The sequence below is a fragment of the Montipora foliosa genome, chromosome 6 (genome assembly GCF_036669935.1).
Source record: "Montipora foliosa isolate CH-2021 chromosome 6, ASM3666993v2, whole genome shotgun sequence".
In the NCBI taxonomy this organism is placed as follows: domain Eukaryota; kingdom Metazoa; phylum Cnidaria; class Anthozoa; order Scleractinia; family Acroporidae; genus Montipora; species Montipora foliosa.
In genome coordinates this window covers 650732-670731 of record NC_090874.1, presented here as the reverse complement: position 1 = coordinate 670731, position 20000 = coordinate 650732, and the positions used below count along the sequence as shown (strand labels likewise).

Genomic DNA, 20000 nt, shown 5'->3' with positions numbered 1-20000 from the left:
TCAGTTACCAGCAATAAGAATAACTGAGCAACCTATACTGCTAACAAAGAGTAAGATTAAGCGTACGGGTTATAAATTTCCTTGGTATTTTCGTTAAAAACGGGCAGTCAAAACTCGTACTCGTTCTCGTCCTCGTCGTAGAATCTAAAGGTCCCTAATAATTGTATAACTGGTGGGCAACAGAAGAAAAGAAGCATGAACCATCTGAGGTATCAATGGCTTTTCTCTTGATAGACAATATTTTCATTTTGTTGGTTCAATTTTGTCGAATGCGTAGTATTAGATTGATCTTGAATACACAATAGAGCTGACAAGTCTTTTTTATGTTTAGCAGTCCTGCGGATAATAAGATAAAAATGACGATAAGAATCTCCTAATCTCGAAGATTGTTATGTCTGAGTTGCGGTCTAGGTATAGAGATATAATATTTTCCAAAAGCAAGAGATAAACACTTTCTTAACTCAGACGAGCTCGGTACGTCCTTATTTAAATAATGCACCATACACTCTCTAATTACCTTGTCTTTCTGAAACAAGCTCGACGTTTTCTTGGAAGGAATTAATCCTGGAAGGTTCTCTGTCCCGGGGAGCATGTACTGCCTCAGCCCTTGCTCTATCGCAGGAGATTGGTACGGATTTCTCATCAGTTTTCGTCACATAATCAGTGACCGAGTCTCTCGACAGTTCTTCATTATGGTCCACCACGCAAGTACTAGTGTCTGGAAGCATGGATTGCTTGGTTGCCTTACTGTTTTTCATGTCACGGATGTTGTTCAAGTTGTATTCATATGGCTTTGGTGACTCATAGCTTTGATAAACATTGGTATACTTTGATAGCTTCGCTTTTACTCTCCAAATGGCAGTAACCTTCCAAATGGAATTTATTTATCCCCGGTGAGCTTAGGGGAAGAACAGGCACTGTCTTCTCACTATGTGTCTGTCGATTCCATTTCTACATGTATTAAAGTCTTCGCGTTGGTCAGTGAAAGGCGGTGCACAATTAATTGCACCAATCTGTACTTGTTCAGAATATTTTGCTTCACGTTCGAAGAAAGCCATTTCTTTAATTCTTCCGTTTCTTGCTTCTAAATGCAGCGGAAGGTGCTCAAACACTTAAGTATAAAGGCTGGTTTCCATATGATCGCAGACGATTGCAAATCGCAGATCGTAGATCGCAGAAAGTTCTGCGAGCGTCTGCGATCATATGGAAACCCACTTCTGCGATCGTTTGCGATCGTTTGCGATCCTGCGATCATATGGAAACCCGAGTTCTGCGATCTTCGATCGAAACGTATCCCATAATATTTTTAATTCTGACTCAAATGATTCAAAACTTCTTAGCAACAAAGCCTGAATGTTCGTTTATGTTCGTTACTGTTCTGTCAGAAACACGAAGTTCTCTCAGCAGTGTGTGAAAAAAGCCCCAAGTTTTTGTCTCTTCATGAATATTTTTCGAACTCAAAACCGATGTTTCCTTCGCTTTTGAAGATGACGATGCCGTCGCTTCAGGACTAAAAGAAGAAGTTAATTTGCTTGCTGCAAAATTTCCTCCTCGATGTCCGCTATGTTGCTTGCTAAAGAGATTTTGCCGCGAGCACAACGCGCGTGTACATTTGACATTTCTGCTGACCGAAATGTATATGGCTGCAGCCTGCTCTGCGATAGTTTGCGATCGTCTGCGATTATATGGAAACAGCTCTCTTTGCGATCGTCTGCGATCTGCGATTTGCGATGCGCGATCGTCTGCGATCGTCTGCGATCATATGGAAACCAGCCTTAAAAGCGACATACAGCAATGGCGGCGCACAACCTCGCGAACAGGAAGTCACAGCTTTCTAAGCTGTGTTGTGATTATCCATCCTGATTGGCTTATTGGATCGAACTTCCGGTTACGCAGGAGTGACACATTTGCATAAAGAACCTCACCAATACTCGTAATATATCCCGACCCATGTTCACAGTAAAAGATAGGGCGAAAACCCGAAGACGGGCAAAAAGGGGAGTAAGACATGGGTCGGGTAAAGGGATGGGCGGGTGGGGTAAGAGGTCCTGGACTATACCCCGCAGACCCGTGCATCCCCTAGAGCTCTGGTACGACTTCCAGCTGACTGTGTGTAGAATAAAAGACGATATCTTCTAATGAGATAGTATCTTTCACAGTGCGCATGACTCGGGACAGTAATATATCCCGACCCATGCTCACAGTAAAAGATAGGGGGAAAACCCGAAGTACCGCGCCCAATAACCCAATCCCAATCCCACTCCCTCTCTAGTCCCTGTTAGTCCTAGATAAGCAAGAGACTAATATAGGCGTGATGGACAAATTTAATGACCATACGCAAAGCACGTTTTAAAGGTTCTACTTTCTGGGTGACTGGCGTTGTTGTAGAGGGACGTCGCTGGGAAAGGGAGTAGGAAAGGCTGGTTCGAAGCCGTGGAGCTGATTTAGTTCGCTATAACGGGAAGAGGTCTCTGGTGTGGCCTGAGAGATCCGTGCCGCAACCGAATCAGGCTGCAACGATTTGTGAAGCTGCAAGTAGTGTCTAGCAATGCGGTGTGATTTCCAGCCCACGTGCTCAACGATGTCGTCCAGAGCACTCCCTGTAAGGGCCATGGTAATGGCTGCCCCGCAACGAAAGCTGTAGAGGGTTTTGTGGGATAGGCCGGCTGCTTCTAGGTAGCTTTTCAGACGGGCCTCGGCGGCATCTGTGGAAAAAGGGTCAGGAAGAACGATGTTTCCCTGAGTGGTGCGGAACAAGGGACCGCTGTGGACAGATATCTTAAGCGCCGTACAGATCGAGATGTAATCATCTAACTTTACAGGGCAAATGGCGGTGTTCGGATGCCTCGCGACGGCAAATACGCGGGAATCGCCAGACCGGAGTGTTTTTCCGAAAACATGGTTAAACAATATTCCTTTGTCGTTGGGGAATCGTAAAATTTCAGCGGCTTTGACGTGGGAGAGATCAGAAGGCTGGTCACCAGAGAAAAAGTGTAACTTGAAATAGGCCAGGTCCCTAGGGTAAATATAAAGATGAACAGGGTCAGTACCAAGAGAATGCAGTTTGTCGGTGATCACCTGGCATAGGGCGACTAATTCCCCGATGAAGATCGAGGGGTTCAGCTTGTTTCGGATTGGCCCGCGCTTTTAGCTGTTCCTCGGTCACCGCTTTTAGGTAGCGTTTCACTGAGGCATGTGCCGCGGGATTAGGCGTACAAGTATCTGAGAACGTATTACCAGAGGCCTCTAGGTGATCACGAAGAATGGCCCGCAGTTGGCCAATGTACGAGTCGACCGTTTTGCAAGCTAGACGACGGGGGCAGTTGCATACGGGCGTGTTTTTTGAGGTTCGTCCCTGATGGGGGCATCCATCGTCGTGAACTTTGGTTTTTGAGTCCTTGTCCTTCCAAATTAGAAAGTAGATGATGTCTCTTGGAGATACATTGTCGAGAGATTTTGGAGGAGACGACCCAGCGAGGAATGAAGTAAATTCAACTTCTAGGGCACTACGCTTCCGTCGGTACTTGGACGCGGCTATGTTGGCCTCTAAGGCCTCCCAGCGTGCCGTAAGGGCATGTGAATCTACGAGTGGCGACTTGATAGCCTTGTCTGGTGGAGAGGCGTGTTGTCGAGGTGTGCCACATTGTTGACAGAATAAGAAGTGTAGGTCGTTGGGTGAGAACCAGCGAGAGCACTCTGTTGGGATAGCCGGTTTCCACATCGTGTACTGCTGGGGGGCCAGCTGAAGAAAAGTCAAGAGTGTCAGTCTTACTGTTTATTTCCTATGAGGAAAATCCACAGATTCCATGGCAGCGGGAGTTTTCGAGGCTGGTGAAAACTGTGTTGCCTGGAGGGCCAGATGAGGACCTCGCGGTTCCCCTGTTGGGCTACTAGGTACTGCCCGCGCGCACAACGGCAGAGAACCGGCCACCAGTAGGGTCTGGGACAAATATCTGGAGCGAGAAGGGTAGCCGTGCTTTACAGGATAACAGGTGTTGAAGTGCAGGTCCGATGAGGAATATGGGGGGAAATAGGTAACCGTTTTCCATCCGGCCGTGCTCGTCCGAGCACGGGTTGTGTGCGAAGAAATTTACCCCAGTAGACAAAGGGGTTGGGTAAGAGGTGTAATGGCGATGGCACTGTCTGACCACTCCCTTGATGGTTGATCGGCGGGGTTCGCCGCGCTTGGCACCCGCTCTAGGTGAAGAGCGGCATTCAGGGCGAGGACAGTATCAAATATCTGTTTCAGAGCACGGTTTACGCCTTGATTTCGACATCCCCCTCGGATCCATGCGTGGTAAAACACTTTGTTGTCGACCAGCACGTCCACGCGGGAGTGCACTAGGTGCGAGGAAAACGTTTGCAGGGCCTTAAGCAAAGCGAATGCTTCTTTAACTGTGATATCGTGGCCCCCTAGATCTTCCCCGAAGTAGTCGCCAGTGGACTCAACTCCTCCGGGAATAGATAGAGTTGCACCCCAACGGGACTGCGAGGCGTCGGATGCCAGCAGTTTCACAACCTTGTGTTCTTCAGTGCGCCAAGGGACACAGCCCGTCCACGAATCCAGGAAACGCCAATTTCTTCGCGCAGGTCTCCTTCGAGTTTAATCGGTGATCCTACCCTTTGAGCGCGTGATATAGCGTGTGCAACTGCCCGAGTGTATAACTGGGCTGCGGGAACCATGAGGGTGAGAGATACACACTTTCCTTGGAAACGTTGCAACATGGTGAGGGGGACCTGCTCAAGGGACAAGATTTCTTCTCGCAAGGCGACGAACTTCTGCTTTTTTTCTTCCGGGATAGAGAACGTTTGACGCACTGTGTCCACTAGGTGGCCTAGGAATATTAACCGCTGCGTAGGGATGGGTACACATTTGGCAAGGTGTAGGAAGTATCCCAGCTGGGTCAAGAAGGTTCCGGCTACGAAGAAGGCACAGTTCGCTGCATGGAAGCTGGAGGTACGCTTAATCTGCGTTCCCCATAACTCGCCGAGGTGGCGATCGTCGACGTACTGAGAGCACGGGATACCATAGTTTTCTCAACGTGCGCGTAGCCACTTGACCTAATGTCTGATAAACATAGGGGCTTTCTCTCCATCCCTGAGGGAGCGTTTTCCAGACAAGCTACCAGCCTCCCCACTCGGCACCCATGTATGGCAGGCTGTCCTCAGCAAGGAGGAAGTGGTCAAATCCCGATGTATCATCTAGTTTTGTGTGATAAGAATCGCGAGTCAGGTAGCGTGGTAAGTTCACCACTTGGTCCAGAGAGAAAGGGCAGTGGCGCATAAAGCAATTGAGGTTCTGTTGATCGTGTACCAAGCGAGATTTAGATGGTTCAATACTTAGGGGCGTGACAATAGCTGGTGGCGGACATGTCCCTACTCCAGCCCACACTTTCATGGCACCCATGGCTATTTTTTGTTCGAATTCTTTCGAGATCGTATCTCGATAAAATTTGCATTTTTTGTTGTTGGAGTAGTGTTTGTTTGGAGGGAAAAGATGGTTAAATTGTTCCTGTCGGTATTTCCCTTTGAAGGGAATGATGAACTCTTTGACTGAGATGCCATGCTTTATCCATCCGAGAATGAGGTCCCTTCGGGGATGGCCGAGAGTTAGTTTATCCCAAATGGCCAGGTGACGAAGGGGTTCTCCCGCGAGAAAGGTTTCGGGGTCTCGTGCCCAGACATCCGCAGCGGAAACGTTTAACGCCGCTGACTACTGAATAAATCGATGGCTCGGCGGATGAGTTTTTGAGTCCTCCCTCTCCCAAGGGCCGTGTAATAAAACGTATTTGACTCTGCTGAAATTGTCGTTCAGCTTCCAAGGGATTGAAGTCACAATCCAGTTCCCATCTGGGAATTGCCGGGTTCTAAGGAAAAAGAGAGGTGGATGCGTGTCAACAAAGGTCCTGGGAAGGGGAGGACCAACTCATCCCCCACTTGAATGCAAGCAGCTGAAGGCTCGATTACCAGACAGTAAATCTAACCTCGGATGAATCGGTCAGCTAACGCAGGGTCCAGGAATATTTTTCCCGGAATGTGAACAAGGACGCTAATAGACACAGAAGGGAGTACACATTATGCAAGAAAAACGCCGTAACCTTCATTAATATCATTCCGTGCGTGGTTTTTTGAGGCCGGCTGATCCCGCCGCTTGCGACAATCACGGGCGAAGTGGCCAACGTGACCGCAAGCATAGCATTTCTCATTGGCTGCACTCCTTCGACGGTCGTTTTGGTCACGTCGGAAAACCTGGGAGGTTCGGCGTTCCCCTCGATACTGCCCGGGTTGCTTGGAGGAGCGTAGTTCGTGGCGTCTCACGAGTTCATCGGCCTCTCGCTCTGCTTCGGATGCTAAACAGCCGAAGATAGTGGCTCGAAGATCGACGTGGCGACCCGCCTGCTTAGCGAACGTAAGTCTGTCCCAAAGTGCTGAGAGTTTGGCTGTGTCGTCCGCTTGGGACAGTCGACCTTCGTCTAATGTTGCTCTTTGCTTGTTCAGAGCCACGGTATCATTAAAATCGATGGCGTGACAATATGCTTTAAGCTCGTCACGCAAGCGATTGAAGCGACGCACGTGGTCCGTCCCTTTAAAAGAACTATTCTTTCACTAGGCCGACAAGTTCCTGAGTGTAAACAAATGATAGCTGATCAGAAGATAATACAAACATGCCATAAGATCAGTGTACACAAAGCAGGACTGTTATCATGCTATATACCGCAAGGCACTTGTAGTAAGTGCAAACCTCCTCGCAATTCCCTCGCAATTCCAGTCACGCACACAAGGGTGTATCAATATACGTCAATCATAAAGCCAGGGTCTGTGCAGCATGAATAGTCGGATACGGCATAAAGGCGCGATAACGCAATATAAGCATATTATGACAAGTGCCACACGCTACATATGGATGCGCCATATGGTGTGTCTAACCGGCTTAACACGTCACACCGCACAGCCCTGCCTAAGGCGCTCTACGCCACAAGGTCAAAAGGAAGAGCTTAGGTATAGTTATCAAAATCCGTCCCATGAGTCACGCACACCAGGTTCATGCGTATGCCACACGATAGCCTCTCATGGGGCCTTATCCCACGCGGTGGTCTGTTTTGCCACCCAAATGCAAGATATCAATTACACGATATCATACGCCAGTTTTCTATGTTGGTCGCACTAACCTAAGTTTGAAACTGCATAAGAGTACCCGCCAGTTTTCTGTGTTGGTCGCACATTTGGATCTCTCAGAGGAGAGTGTGTCTATCGAGACGAGTGACTTACTCCACGCCAGTTTCGTGTGTTGGTCGCACAAAACATTCTTCTGGAAAACGTTATCGCACACGGTAATGTATCTAGCCATGGCATCCACGCTATTAGTCACATAATAGCATACGCCAGATTTTTGTGTTGGTCGCACAATATTTGGCCCGGTGATTGCAAGGCGGCTCCCGCTAGCTTCCCTATGTTGGTCGCACATTTTCTCACCGAGTAACATAGCTGCCCGATATGATACTCCCGCTCATCCATATTGGTCGTGCAGACAAATTTGAAGTAATGTAGAACAAGTGATGACCTATCAAGTCGCACAAACCTTAATAATCATAAACAAATACAAAGGCAGATGTGCGTGTGTTGTTTTACAACCCACATACTGATTTACGATGATAAGACGCATTCTTGCACGACACCAAATCGACAGTAGCTACAATCTTGGACAGAATAAAGTGGAACAGAAATGCCCCCTCTCCCCCAAATCAAGGATGAAAGTGTGTGAAAGCCAAAACGCGCCATTTTCCCATCACTGATTTTGGGGGGAGGGGTGGTCTCAATGTTCCATTTAATTTGTCCAAGATTGTAGGTTATTACAAATCATGACGAGAGTAGAGATTAAAAGAAGATGGGAAATGCCGAGTAGATCAGAAAACACTGAGTACGACAATACTACCCGCTGGGGTGAGTACTCTGGAAAGACCCCTGGCTAACATACGCCAACTACGGCACGAAAAGTCTCGCAAAGAAGGAATCACACTAAGTAAGAGGCAGCGCCCAATGTGAAACGTTAAGGGCGACTATAGAGCAAATGAGGACTACTACTATGGCAACGCACTCGCGTGCAAAGGAAGATAACTAGACTGATCCCTGAACGAATTTCCCAAGAAAGCAACAGCAATCAAAGCCCGCGCTAAATGGGGCGGGGCAAAGGGTATAAGAACCAAACGGGACGATACCCAGCTATACGAAATCACTGTACGTGCTATAACCAAGTAAGCTAACCTGATATGAGGCTTTAGAGGGGCTCACGGATCTGGCGGAGTTGCCCGCGGTGGCCTGACTGGTTGTTGTAACTGATGTTGAAGTAGTTGGCGCGACGGACCGTGATTCCGAGGGCGCTGTTGACGGTGTAGTGGACGAGCCCTGCTCAGAGGCGGCGGTAGAATTGGTCGTTCCCGTGGAGTGGGTGGCCAAAATGTTGGCGACGCTTACATCAGGTGGTTGAGGGATCTGGTTCATGTTGAAAACTAGTTCGTGTTGGAGCGCGAGGAGACGCGTCCGGCAAGCACGGTGTGTTGAATAAAAGACGATATCTTTTAATAAGATAGTATCTTTCACAGTGCGCATGACTCGGGACAGTGGATATATCCACGGGTAACCACGCCTGAAAACAAAAACAAAAACGATCTCTCTCTACTAGTCACGTGTGTCCTCGATTGCGTGAGCTATCTGATTACGTAACCCCTTGTCACGAGTTGTGACCAGTGGCCTTTTTCGGGTGCCACGATTCCCTTTATATCTTCGCGACGCCGAGGTTCCCGGCCATCAAACTTCGCAATCCTCTTAGTTTTTCTCACATTAAAAACATGTTAAAGGATCAGCTTTCAAAATAAGCAGATTGCAGTTTGACGACTGGCTCTTCGGGCCCGAAAAGTTCTCGGGACTTTCGAGAAACAGGCTCCAGGACATTACAGTTTGGACTACCAAAACATCAAGAATTGTGCCTGTTTTTATGAAATTTATTGTAGGTTGCTAGTGCTAGTTCCTCTAATCTATTTTCTTCTTGAAGTCGATGCTTCAATGTACTGGATGATTTTGAACTCGTTAACCGTTGATAACTCATTGGCTCAATTATACATGAGGACAAGGTTTTTACCCTGCTATGACCTACATAAGATACTCCTGGAGTTCTTTCTGATTTTCCGATATCTGTCCATGCTTTAAGCAAGGTAAGTCCTTGACTTTTCTGAGTTGTGATTGCCCATGCTAGTTTTAGAGGAAGCTGTTGCCTTTCATGTGAAAACCATCTGATAACTGTGTTGTAGAGGTGATTGGACAGATTGGTGCATAATTTGATACAGAGTCACTGATAGAGGGACCTCTGTAATTGTCAAATTTGACAATAACTGCTATTGGTAAATCAGGTGGCTGTTGATTAGTTTGATAGATAAAATGTACAATAGTTCCAGTGGCACCATTTCATAGACCAACAGCTGGCCATAAGTTCATTGTAAGCATAATTTGCATAATTTTAGCACCCTTTGCTATAGAAACAGAAGTGGGTGAAGACCAGAAAAGTCATCAGGAGCTTTTTTTTGGGCTGCTGCAGATGAATGCCGTCCAGCAATTTGAGCAACTAGTTGCTGTAGTTTAATGAGCTGTTCATGGTTATAGTTAGCAACTTTTTTATTGCTGTAAAACAATCTAGTAGCAACATTGAATTCTTCCAAATTTGCAACATTCATTCTAGTCAACAACAGTTTCCAGTCATCTACTGTTGATTCACCCTTTCTCAGTCTGCGAAGTAACTCTCCAAACTGTTTCTGTTGACTATCATCACCCTGAACACGCTAATTAACATTCAGCTTTACTACTTTGTCAAACATTTTGTAAGTCAGGCACCCCTGTTCACCAATGCTATTGGTTGACATGGTGTGATATAGTGGTTTATCAGCCACAGGAGGAAGCTGAGCTGGATCACCAAATAAAATGACAGACTTGTTGCCAAGCCGTTTATCATGGAAACCAGATGCTTGTTGACCGCGCATATCTATCCAGCCAAATGTTATTTGGCCAAGCATGGAATACTCATCAATAATAATGTATTCAATGCCACTAAGAGATTGTTGTAATCTAATTAAGTTCTGACCCACAAGATCTTTATTTCGTCTTGAACCAAATGGAAGCTTTAAAAGTGAATGAACTGTCACTCCATTTATATTAAATGCAGCTTTACCAGTAGTTGCAGTTACTGCATATTTGTCACGCAAAAGGGTACAAAGAGCACTTATAAGGTAGCTCTTACCAGAACCTGCTTCACCAATTACTATAAGAGCAAGTGGCTCTTTATCAGGAGACTAGTATTGAAAATGGTCTTTGATAATATTATATGCAAGTGCTTGCATTTCACTGAAAGTAGCAATATCTGTATTGTTGTGTTCATTACTCTCATTTGGGGGATGATTATTTTGATCTTTCATATTTTTTATCCAAGCTGGCATTTCACCAATATGCTGTTCAGAATAATTAGATCTGTCACTATTCCAATCGTGGGCTGACTCTTGATTTTTTTGTGAAAAATTACTAAATGGAACATGTAGATCCAATACAACCATCCACTCCTCACGAGTGTTTTCCGACTCTGCATCAGGATTCTGATTTTCTATGTCCTGTTGATTTTGGACAACTGATTGAAGTTTGTCAAACCAATCAGGGACATTTGCCTTCCCTGGTGAAAATAATTAAAGGATCTTTAAAGATCTTCAAAGATCTTCAAAGACCTGACAAAGATCTTTTAAGACAAAGATCTTCACAGGATCCTTGAAGGATCTTTAAAGGATCTTCAAAGATTTTCTGACATTGAGGACTCTTGGGATACTTCATCAAGATCCTTGAGGAAATTATCAGGATCTTGCAAAGATCTTACCAAGATCCACACATAAAATCTTTGGAAGATCCTCAAAAGGATCCTTAAAGATCCTCAAAGAGTGACTGAGGATCTTACAAGGATCTTAAAAGGATCCTTGAAAGGATCTTAATAAAATCTTTGACAGGATCCTTAAAGATCATACTAGGATCTTTTGAGGATCTTTGAAGGATCCTTATAGTGATCTTGAGTAGTATAGTTATTCTGTTTTAGGAGTATACTTATTAAAGATTAAAGAAAGAAATCTTAAAAGGATACTCGAAAGATCCTTAAGGATTGTATGAGGATCCTTTAAGGATCCTAAAAGGATCTTCAGAGGTATCTTGAAAAGATCTTTATCGGGATCCTTAAAGATCCTATGAGGATCCTTCAAGGATCTTAAAAGGATCTTTAAAGTGATCTTGAAAATATCTTTCACAGATTTCTTACAGATCCTTCAAGGATCTTGTAAGGACCTTAATAGGAGTGAAGTGTATAAAATCCCTAAAGATCCTATGAGGTGTTACGTACATGTACCCTCAAGTATCGTTAAGGCACCAAACTTTGAACATAAAAATAATCACGCTGTATGCGAATCAATTCAAAAGGGAACTTTTATTCCGATGTAATCCATGGATTGTCAGAAATATCAGTAACAGATTACCTTGTTTGATGAACTCGTAATAGCTGCAGGCCGCGCCAGAAGCAATATGAAACAGTATACTCTCGAAATATCAAAGAATTCGTGTCAGCACGTAGTCCTTTAAAAAAAGACCACGGATAAAATACAGAATTCAGGGCCACATCTAGAGACTCTAGTGACGAATCGGCTCCACCAGTATTAATTCGATGAAGCTGCTATGACTTTTGCTCACTTTTTCTTTAAAGTACAGATGAATCGGGGGGTTGTAATCCTCCGCCCACTTGGATAACACGCGAGAGATAAGACTGGTTACTAGTGAGCCGTTTTCCTTTTGGTCAGCAGTCACCAACGATGGCTCCTCTTACAGTTCGGCGGGACAGTCGTTCGGCGGTTTTATTTGAGTTTGTATCGATATTAACGAGCATAAATCGTATGATTCATGATTGTTTTACCCTTAAATACTGATTCAAAACGAGGAAATGCGTACAGCAACCCAAGAACAAAGGTAGGCGCTAATTATAAGCAGATAATATAAGTTGATGGCTTATTGTTCTTAAAAATGACGATAGACTAATTCGGCTAACTCATTCAAATCTCTCAGGGTTAAGATTCTTTGTGTGTTGAATTTGCATGGCAATGAAACATTCACATTTAAAATGATATGGAAATACTGGAACAAAACGTCTTGTTCCGAAAAGATTTAATTGGGTACAACATTGAGTTAGCCAAATTGGTCTATTGAGAATTCGAACGTTTCAAACTTCAAGTCCCAAAATAATTTGACATGTACAGGCAACGATTATAATTCGGCTTACTTGCTATAATCATGTAAAAAATAGGTGAATCTTTAAGGAGATTACTTAATAAGGTAACTGCAGAATACCCCGCCACATCGAGTATCTTAAGAAGCTGCCTACGCGGTAGGGTACGTGGAAAGAATTAAAGTAAATATGGCGAAGTATCTTTACAAGCTGGGTACGCGGTACGCGGAAGGAATTAAAGTCAAGATTGTGAAGTATCTTTACAAGCTGGCTACGCGGTACGCGGAAAGAATTAAAGTCAAGATGGCGAAGTATCTTTACAAGCTGGCTACGCGGTACACGGTACGCGGAAAGAGTTAAAGTCAAGATGGCGAAGTATCTTTACAAACTGGCTACGCAGTACGCGGAAAGAATTAAAGTCAAGATGGCGAAGTATCTTTACAAGCTGGGTACGCGGTACGCGGTACGCGGAAAGAATTAAAGTCAAGATGGCGAAGTATCTTTACAAGCTGGCTACGCGGTACGCGGAAAGAATTAAAGTCAAGATGGCGAAGTATCTTTACAAGCTGGCTACGCGGTACGCGGTACGCGGAAAGAATTAAAGTCAAGATGGCGAAGTATCTTTACAAACTGGCTACGCAGTACGCGGAAAGAATTAAAGTCAAGATGGCAAAGTATCTTAAGTAGCTGGCTACGCGGTACGCGGTACGCGGAAAATTTAAATTCTAGTGTACGCTAACCCTAAAACCTAACCCTAACCCTAACCCTAACATGAAAATGAAAGCTAAAATTTTAAGAGTGCTTAGGCCTAATCACTGAAACGAGTGCTTAGGCTTAATCAGTAAACGAGTGCTATATTCATCACACGATTGTGTTAAAAAGCGTAGTTTAAGCGAACCGAACGCTTAGGGTTAATCAGGAAACGAGGGCTATATTCAGCACAAGATCTCTGTTGTCAGGTTTTTCACGTTGTTAATAGAGACCTTAAGCACCACGACGGGAGGCTCGACGACGGCATACCGGAAGTTTATTTTCCGTTCCGGTAATGCGCAGAACCTGAAAAGCTGATTGCAATCGGCCGTCGTCCTATCGTTGGCGACGCCACATTCACTGTTTTGACGTAGGTCGTCGCAATTCCTTGCAAAGGTTTTGGTCCTTTTCTTTGATCTGCCGTATTTTTCTTTGGACGCATAAAGAAGTACTTTTCTGGTGTTAACTGCTAAAGTTATTTGCGGAGAAATTCCACGATGAACATCGCCCATCGGCAAATTCACAGACCACCTCAAGCTCGAAGAAATCCATTCGGTAAGATCTATTACATGTATATCTTCTGTGCTCTAGTTATCACTGATCCAGTTTAGTATGCTCGCCATTTCTTTTTATATTGATATCTCTGTCTACATCTAAGCTATTTATACATATTTACATTTCTGAGGTGATGAGAAGGTAAAATTATCTTTGTGAAATAATTTTCAGTGCCGCTATAAACAGCGAAACTGGGACAACTTACCTTTTATTCTAAGGCGAACTAAATGTACCTTATTGTTTACATTTAATATCGTTTAAACCTTATAGCCACCAAAAATCGTCATAAGCTACCAGCAGCTTTTGCAAACGAAGAAGAAGTGTTGCCCTTTTTGAAAACTGGTGGGAAGTTGCCGTCGCAGTGTTGCTTAACATGCTCAGTCGAGTGGAACGCGACGCTTTAAGAACGAGGAATGTCACGGCGTACCGCGTAGCCAGCACGTATAACATCGCTGCGCCATTTTGAAATTTAGTTCATTTGGAATTTAGTCCAAGTGGCGGGGTATTCTACGGTATTGTGCATTCCTATTTCTGGGTACCGCGTACCGCGTAGCCGAATACGTGGAATATAGTTCGAGTGGCGGGGTATTCTGCAGTTAAGCCTAATAAGGTTTACATCAAAAGAGTGGTTGTTGCAAATTATATGATTAGCAAAGGATTCCTTCGATTCTCTGTAAATGCTACTTGTGCCTGAGTTTCATAGTAATTTTCAAAGGTTAGGTGATGCACATTTATTTCCACTTCCACGGCATGACTTGCGAGTACATGTGGACTTCATGATAATCAATATGAGTAATTTGCCCATATGGTTTTGTTGTTCTTTCAGGATGCGTAACTGCAAAATATTCAGAAAAAGTTCTAAAAAAGCAGCCTCAGCCGGCAATTAATAGCACCAAATACTGAGTAAAGAAAAAATTAGTAATAAAAAGATAGATAAAATAAAATAAATACAAATGTATTAGGTAAAATCAAATGTTATTGTTGTAGTACATGTACTTGTACTCGTAATGTTTCTCTTTCGCTGTTTTTCTCTTATTTTTAAGAAACATTTTCTCGATAAAAATGGCTGTTTGTGAAAATATTTTGAATATTCCCAGCTATATCTTCGATATTAATGAGTACTTGATAAAAACTGTATGAGTATCTATGGTATATTTTATCTCTGCTGTTTCTATGATTATTAATATACATTCAAGTCATATTATAAGTAATTTTAAGAAATTGGTTTACTGTATGCAGCTAAACTTTACCATGTGACCAAATAACTCCAAAAGCTACTATCATGATTGTCAGTTGAAGAAGATGTGAGCAAAGTTGTCACAGAGTTTCAATGTAAAAGCAATGTTGTCAAAGGCAACTTGATCCACATCAAGTCTGAAAAACAATAGTCAATGCATCATTTGTTCAGGTTTGTTAGATTTTTATTGTATTCTTCCCATCCCTTTTACCCAGGAGTTAATGCACATTTTTGAATAAAATCATAACGAGCCAGGGTGATAAGGGTTCGCCTTACCAAAGCTCACTTGCATCTTACTCAAGTGAGAATTGTAGTGTGTGGCTGTTCTTCATTCAGTTCAATAAAGAATGCTACCAAATAAAGTCGGATATTGATTTCCCATGATTCATCGTTGTTATTTTACTTCAATCATACTTAGCATTATAACATAAATAGTTTACAGACAAATGAAGCATTTTATGTATTGAAGTTTCTCTTCTATAGAAAGAAAGCTCCTTTTTCCAGGTGTTTAAATAAAATAATTTTGTACATCAAACTGCAGTGCAATAAGTGCAATTCAGGGTGACAAGGTGGACAATAAAATTAATAATCTTGGCTAAGTTCCTGTATTGGTCAGTGTGGCACTGTAAGCATTTGAAAACAATTGTAATTTCTCACTGAATGACAAATGGCCTGTATAGGAATATAATTATTCTTTTATGAGAAAGACAATTTTATCAAGTGGTCTGTTAAAAATCTGAGCTTGCACTTGTTGTGCGTGCATTTTTTAAATTATCAATATGTTACTATGGCTTTCTTTAAATGAAATTTTTATTGCATATTTAATACAGACTATAAATATAGTGGTATTTTGAATGAAATTAACTTTTGATGTGAAGTGTGTTACTTTTAAAAGCCACTGTGGATGGTATTAAGATTTGTAAAGTTCTTTGAACATGACTTTGCAAGATCCTTGATGATCTTTGCAATATCTTTTAAGAATAGAATTGAAGATCTTTGGGAGGATTCTTGAGGATCCTAAAAGTATCCTTGAAGATCCTTGACGAACTTGGCAAGAAATTGAAGGATCCTTGAGGAAAGGGAATCCTTGAGGATCTTCACAAGATCTTGGTAATATCTTTAGCAATCCTCATATAAGAATCCTGGGAAGATCTTCAAGGATCTTGGGAATCCAATTAAAGATCCTTCAGGACATTTAACAAGATTTTGGGAGGGTCTTTGAAGATCTTGGGAAGATCCTTGAGGATCTTTGCAAGATATTGAGAGGATCCTAGACGTACTTTGCAAGTTATTGGCACAATCCTAGAGGATCTTTGCAAGATATTGAGAGGATCCTAGAGGATCTTTGCAAGATATTGATAGGATCTTAATTAAGATCCTCATGAAGATCCTCATGCAGATCTTTAAGGATCCTTGAAGATCCTTGAAAGATTTTCACCAGGGTTAGCTTATGGTGTCTGCAGGAATTCGTCCCACTTACTGACCAGGTTTTGATCCAGTTTGTCTTCATTATCTCAAGCATTTTCTTGTGATGTTTTCCATGGTCTGTATCTTAAAAGCTGATATTTACAATACAGAGGAAAGTTTGGCCCTTTTGGATTTGATGAATATGTAGGAAAAATCCTTGGCACTACATTACATGTATCTGGAAGTCTGCTAAGCTTGTTGTTTACAACCTTAAACTGTGTTGCAAATTGTACAAAGTTAAGATTGGCTGCATAAATTGGGCTATCATATTGTGCACGATTAGCATAAACATCAAGAAGAGAATTGCGGGAAGAAACTTGTCCCTCTTCAGTTGATGAGTTAATATGAATTTAGCCAGTTCCAGCCTCCCAGGTAGTCGAGAAAATGAAAAGAACTGTATATCAAAAGCGAGAGGGGGCTTGGCTTTTCACACGCAGTTCTTTGCGTTTTCTCGACTATCTGGGAGCCTGGAACAGGCTAATATGAATTCTACAAGAGCCATTTAAACTTATGGGTACCACATTAAAGCTTGAGCTGTGAAGCTTTAGTGACAGCAAGTGGTGCATTGTTTCTTGAACAGCATAATTTCTTACATCAAGAGTTTTCACGATACGTTTTTTCACAGCTTTGTGAGGATCACTATTAGTCTGGGTTTTATTTATTATTGTGTTAAAAGCAGCTTTAAGCATAGGTGCTCTAGGCTCACCTTTAGCAGCATACACTGTACTTAGTGAGGTATTCTACACAAGAATAATGGTCAATGACAACTTGAATGTCAGTTTGCTCTCCAGTTCTTCAACTGTAGTTGCTGGTTGTTATTAAGGTGAGAGTTATTTCTTTTGGTGACAAGTTTTGCTCTATAATATGGCTCATCACCTTTAGTGTGAATTTGTTCAAATTCTAAGCTTGTCTTACAACAGACATCCATAGGAAAGTTAAATCTACACTTTGGATCAGAATCAGTGGTCTTCTTTCTTAAACAATAGCTTGTACTACAGTGAGTATGCCGCTGAACCATGTTCAACAGATCACAATAATCATCATGCATATCACAGTCTGGAATGTCTTGGTAGCGTTTTTGACATGACAGTCTGGTCTTATCCACATACCATAATCTGGTGGATTTGGGTTAACAGTAGAAAGCAGCCAATCAACATATATAATTTGCATGCTACTTCAGCAGCTTTTTTACAAGCAGATATATCCTGGTCTAGTTCATCTTTGTGTCATCTTTGTATTTTTGAGCTAAGACGCCTTTAAGAGCTGTCTTGGTTAGATCACACAAGCCAGGGTCATTGTTTAATTTAGCAATGCCATGGCAGTGAATACTTCCTCTAGCCTGGTATTCAAATCTGTACCAGTGCCATTTAGCATCAAGTGTTTCATATAACCGGTGTTTGATAAAACTCTCTAGTCTCTGAGTATAATACCAATCTACAATGTGTGGATTATTTATTCCTGCTTGTAGCCTTTCTTGACTAGTCGTGTTTTGATTTCCAAACAGTGCATGCAACTCATGCCAATGCATATCAGCTGATGAAAATGTAAAAAAAATTGTAGAAGTGCCGACAGTTGTTACTAATATGGCTTTGAGATCCTCTCTCACTTTACACCAGTAAGCATTTGAGCCTGCAACGTTTGCAACATATCTAGATATCTTTGAAATAAATGCACTGCTGTTGTTACTTATAGACATTTCATGCAGTTCATCTATTGTTAAGTGAGCTTCACTTGGAGTTTGCTTAAGAAAGATTCCACTCTGTTGCAATATTAGTTTTCTTTGAATCATGTTGAAAGCCCAATAAGACACTCTAGGGTAGATGGAAAATCTGTAGTGACATTTCCATCAATATTTTCACCAAATTTAATAAGATGCTTGACTTTTTCTCCTAAGGGAATGTCTTTTAGGAGTGATGGATTTGTCGGATCTCCCTTAGCATCAGGAAATAATGTTGGAAATGCTAATGTAGCTAAAAAGGGTGTCTCATACTCATTTATAGGCTGATCATCTACAAGTAGGCCAGTTCATTGGTTCTTAATATCATCTAATTCCTGTTGCTGTTGCTCATTGACTGGCATAAAACTACTCATTTCGGAAGAATGATTGTAAACTTTGTCCTCTTCATTATTATAAGTAGAAGGGCCTAAATCAGGTGATGGTAATTCATCTGACACAATGTCACCATCAAATTCAACAGTCATCATATTGGATGGAACACCGTTGGCAGGCAAGCAATACAATGCATGTTGATTAATAGTCACATCTTTATAATAAGGATTGTTCTGCAAAAGCCAGAGCAGTGCACTGTGCACTTTTTGCCTTCTTACATTTATATCTTTGAACATAGTCTTTACCTTTCACCTTTACTACAATAATAGACAAGTCTTTTGTATATCTTGGCAAAACTGATGCCAGCTCTTTGACATTTTGAGGCAGATTTAATACAGTGCCCTGAATAACCTCTTTGTCCACCAGGTTAATGTATTAACGCTCATTATAGGTAATACTCTAGCAATGAGCATTTCTTCTGTTTGAGTTAGACCTTGTAACTCAAAAGGTACTGGTTCTGGGATCATAGAATTAGCATCAGAAAACTTTTTTGGAGTGTTTTATATCCCTAGAGCATCTTAGGCAAATGTAGGTAGCTGGAGATCTGGGTTTAGTGTTAATTGGCCATGCTTCTTTACAGACTGTGCACTGAAAAACCTCAAACTGCATAGATTTATGGAATTGTTTCATATTACACTTTGGCCAGGATTTTTTAGGGGATCAAATTCAGTGAGATGTCATTTTGCTAACATTGCAATCAACATCACTAAAGTTTTGAAATGAACAGTAAGAAATACACTTTTTGTCAACCTCCTTTAAAGTTCCACAGTTCCAATTATTTCCATTTTCTGTCATATTTATGTCTTTTGGATTAATTACTAAGTTACAGCCAACATTTTCCTTCTGTATGCCTGTCTTTTCTTTGCCAGCAGAAGTTGTTTGGCATCATTAGTTTCACTGGCCCTTTGTTTCCTGCAAAGCTCTCTTCTTTTTGCAAATTGCAGCTTTTTGGCATTGTCATATTCATGGAATCTATGCTCCTTATCAAGCTCTCTTTTTTTTGCAAGCTGTACCTTTTTTGGTATCAGCAGTTTCACTGTATCTACGATGCTTATCAAGCTCTCTCCGTTTTGCAAGCACTTCATTAGTCATGTGTAACTTTCTTTTTAGTGAAGTCAGGATATTTGCATTTTGATTACAATTAAGTTTCTTGCAAAGTAGAAACATAATGTAAACCATTTTATACAACATGTATAACCCAAAAAAACAATTCTTTGTTTGTGCTGTGGATTGATAGGAGTGATAATGATTGCATCACTGGCATTTGGATTTGAATCAGTTATATGAATTGTACAGCAAAGTGCATTTGCCACTGCTTGTATGATAACATTATCGCACCATGTTCCCTGTTTAGACATTTCTTCAATGTAATGTTCCCACGATTCATTAGCGAGACTTTCAATATATAATTCAGGATTATTCAGCATATGTGTTATTCCAGCAGTTCGAATCTCAAAATGCAACTCAGCATTAGTATAATTATAAAGGCTATGTGCCATAGATGAAAAAAAACAGTCAGCTGATGAACTTGCACAGTCAAATGGCAATCAACCTATTACAGCCAATTTATTTTTTGAGATATCCCATTGCAA

The 20000-nt window shown here is 42.1% G+C and overlaps 1 protein-coding gene across 9 annotated transcripts in view; it reads right to left on the bottom strand.

Annotated features, from left to right (window-relative positions):
• The window catches only part of LOC138006197 (transient receptor potential cation channel subfamily A member 1-like), a 76423-nt gene that overhangs the window by 23737 nt on the left and 32686 nt on the right, over positions 1-20000 (bottom strand). Inside the window, exon 2 of one of the 9 annotated variants that reach the window (XM_068852362.1) lies at positions 8263-8644. The exons of 7 other annotated variants lie outside the window; for them this stretch is intronic. The gene's annotated coding sequence lies outside the window, so the exon portion shown is untranslated. Of the gene's footprint in view, positions 1-517; positions 1238-8262; positions 8645-20000 lie in introns of those variants that run through there. One more of the 9 variants, XM_068852365.1, reaches the window with a different exon arrangement.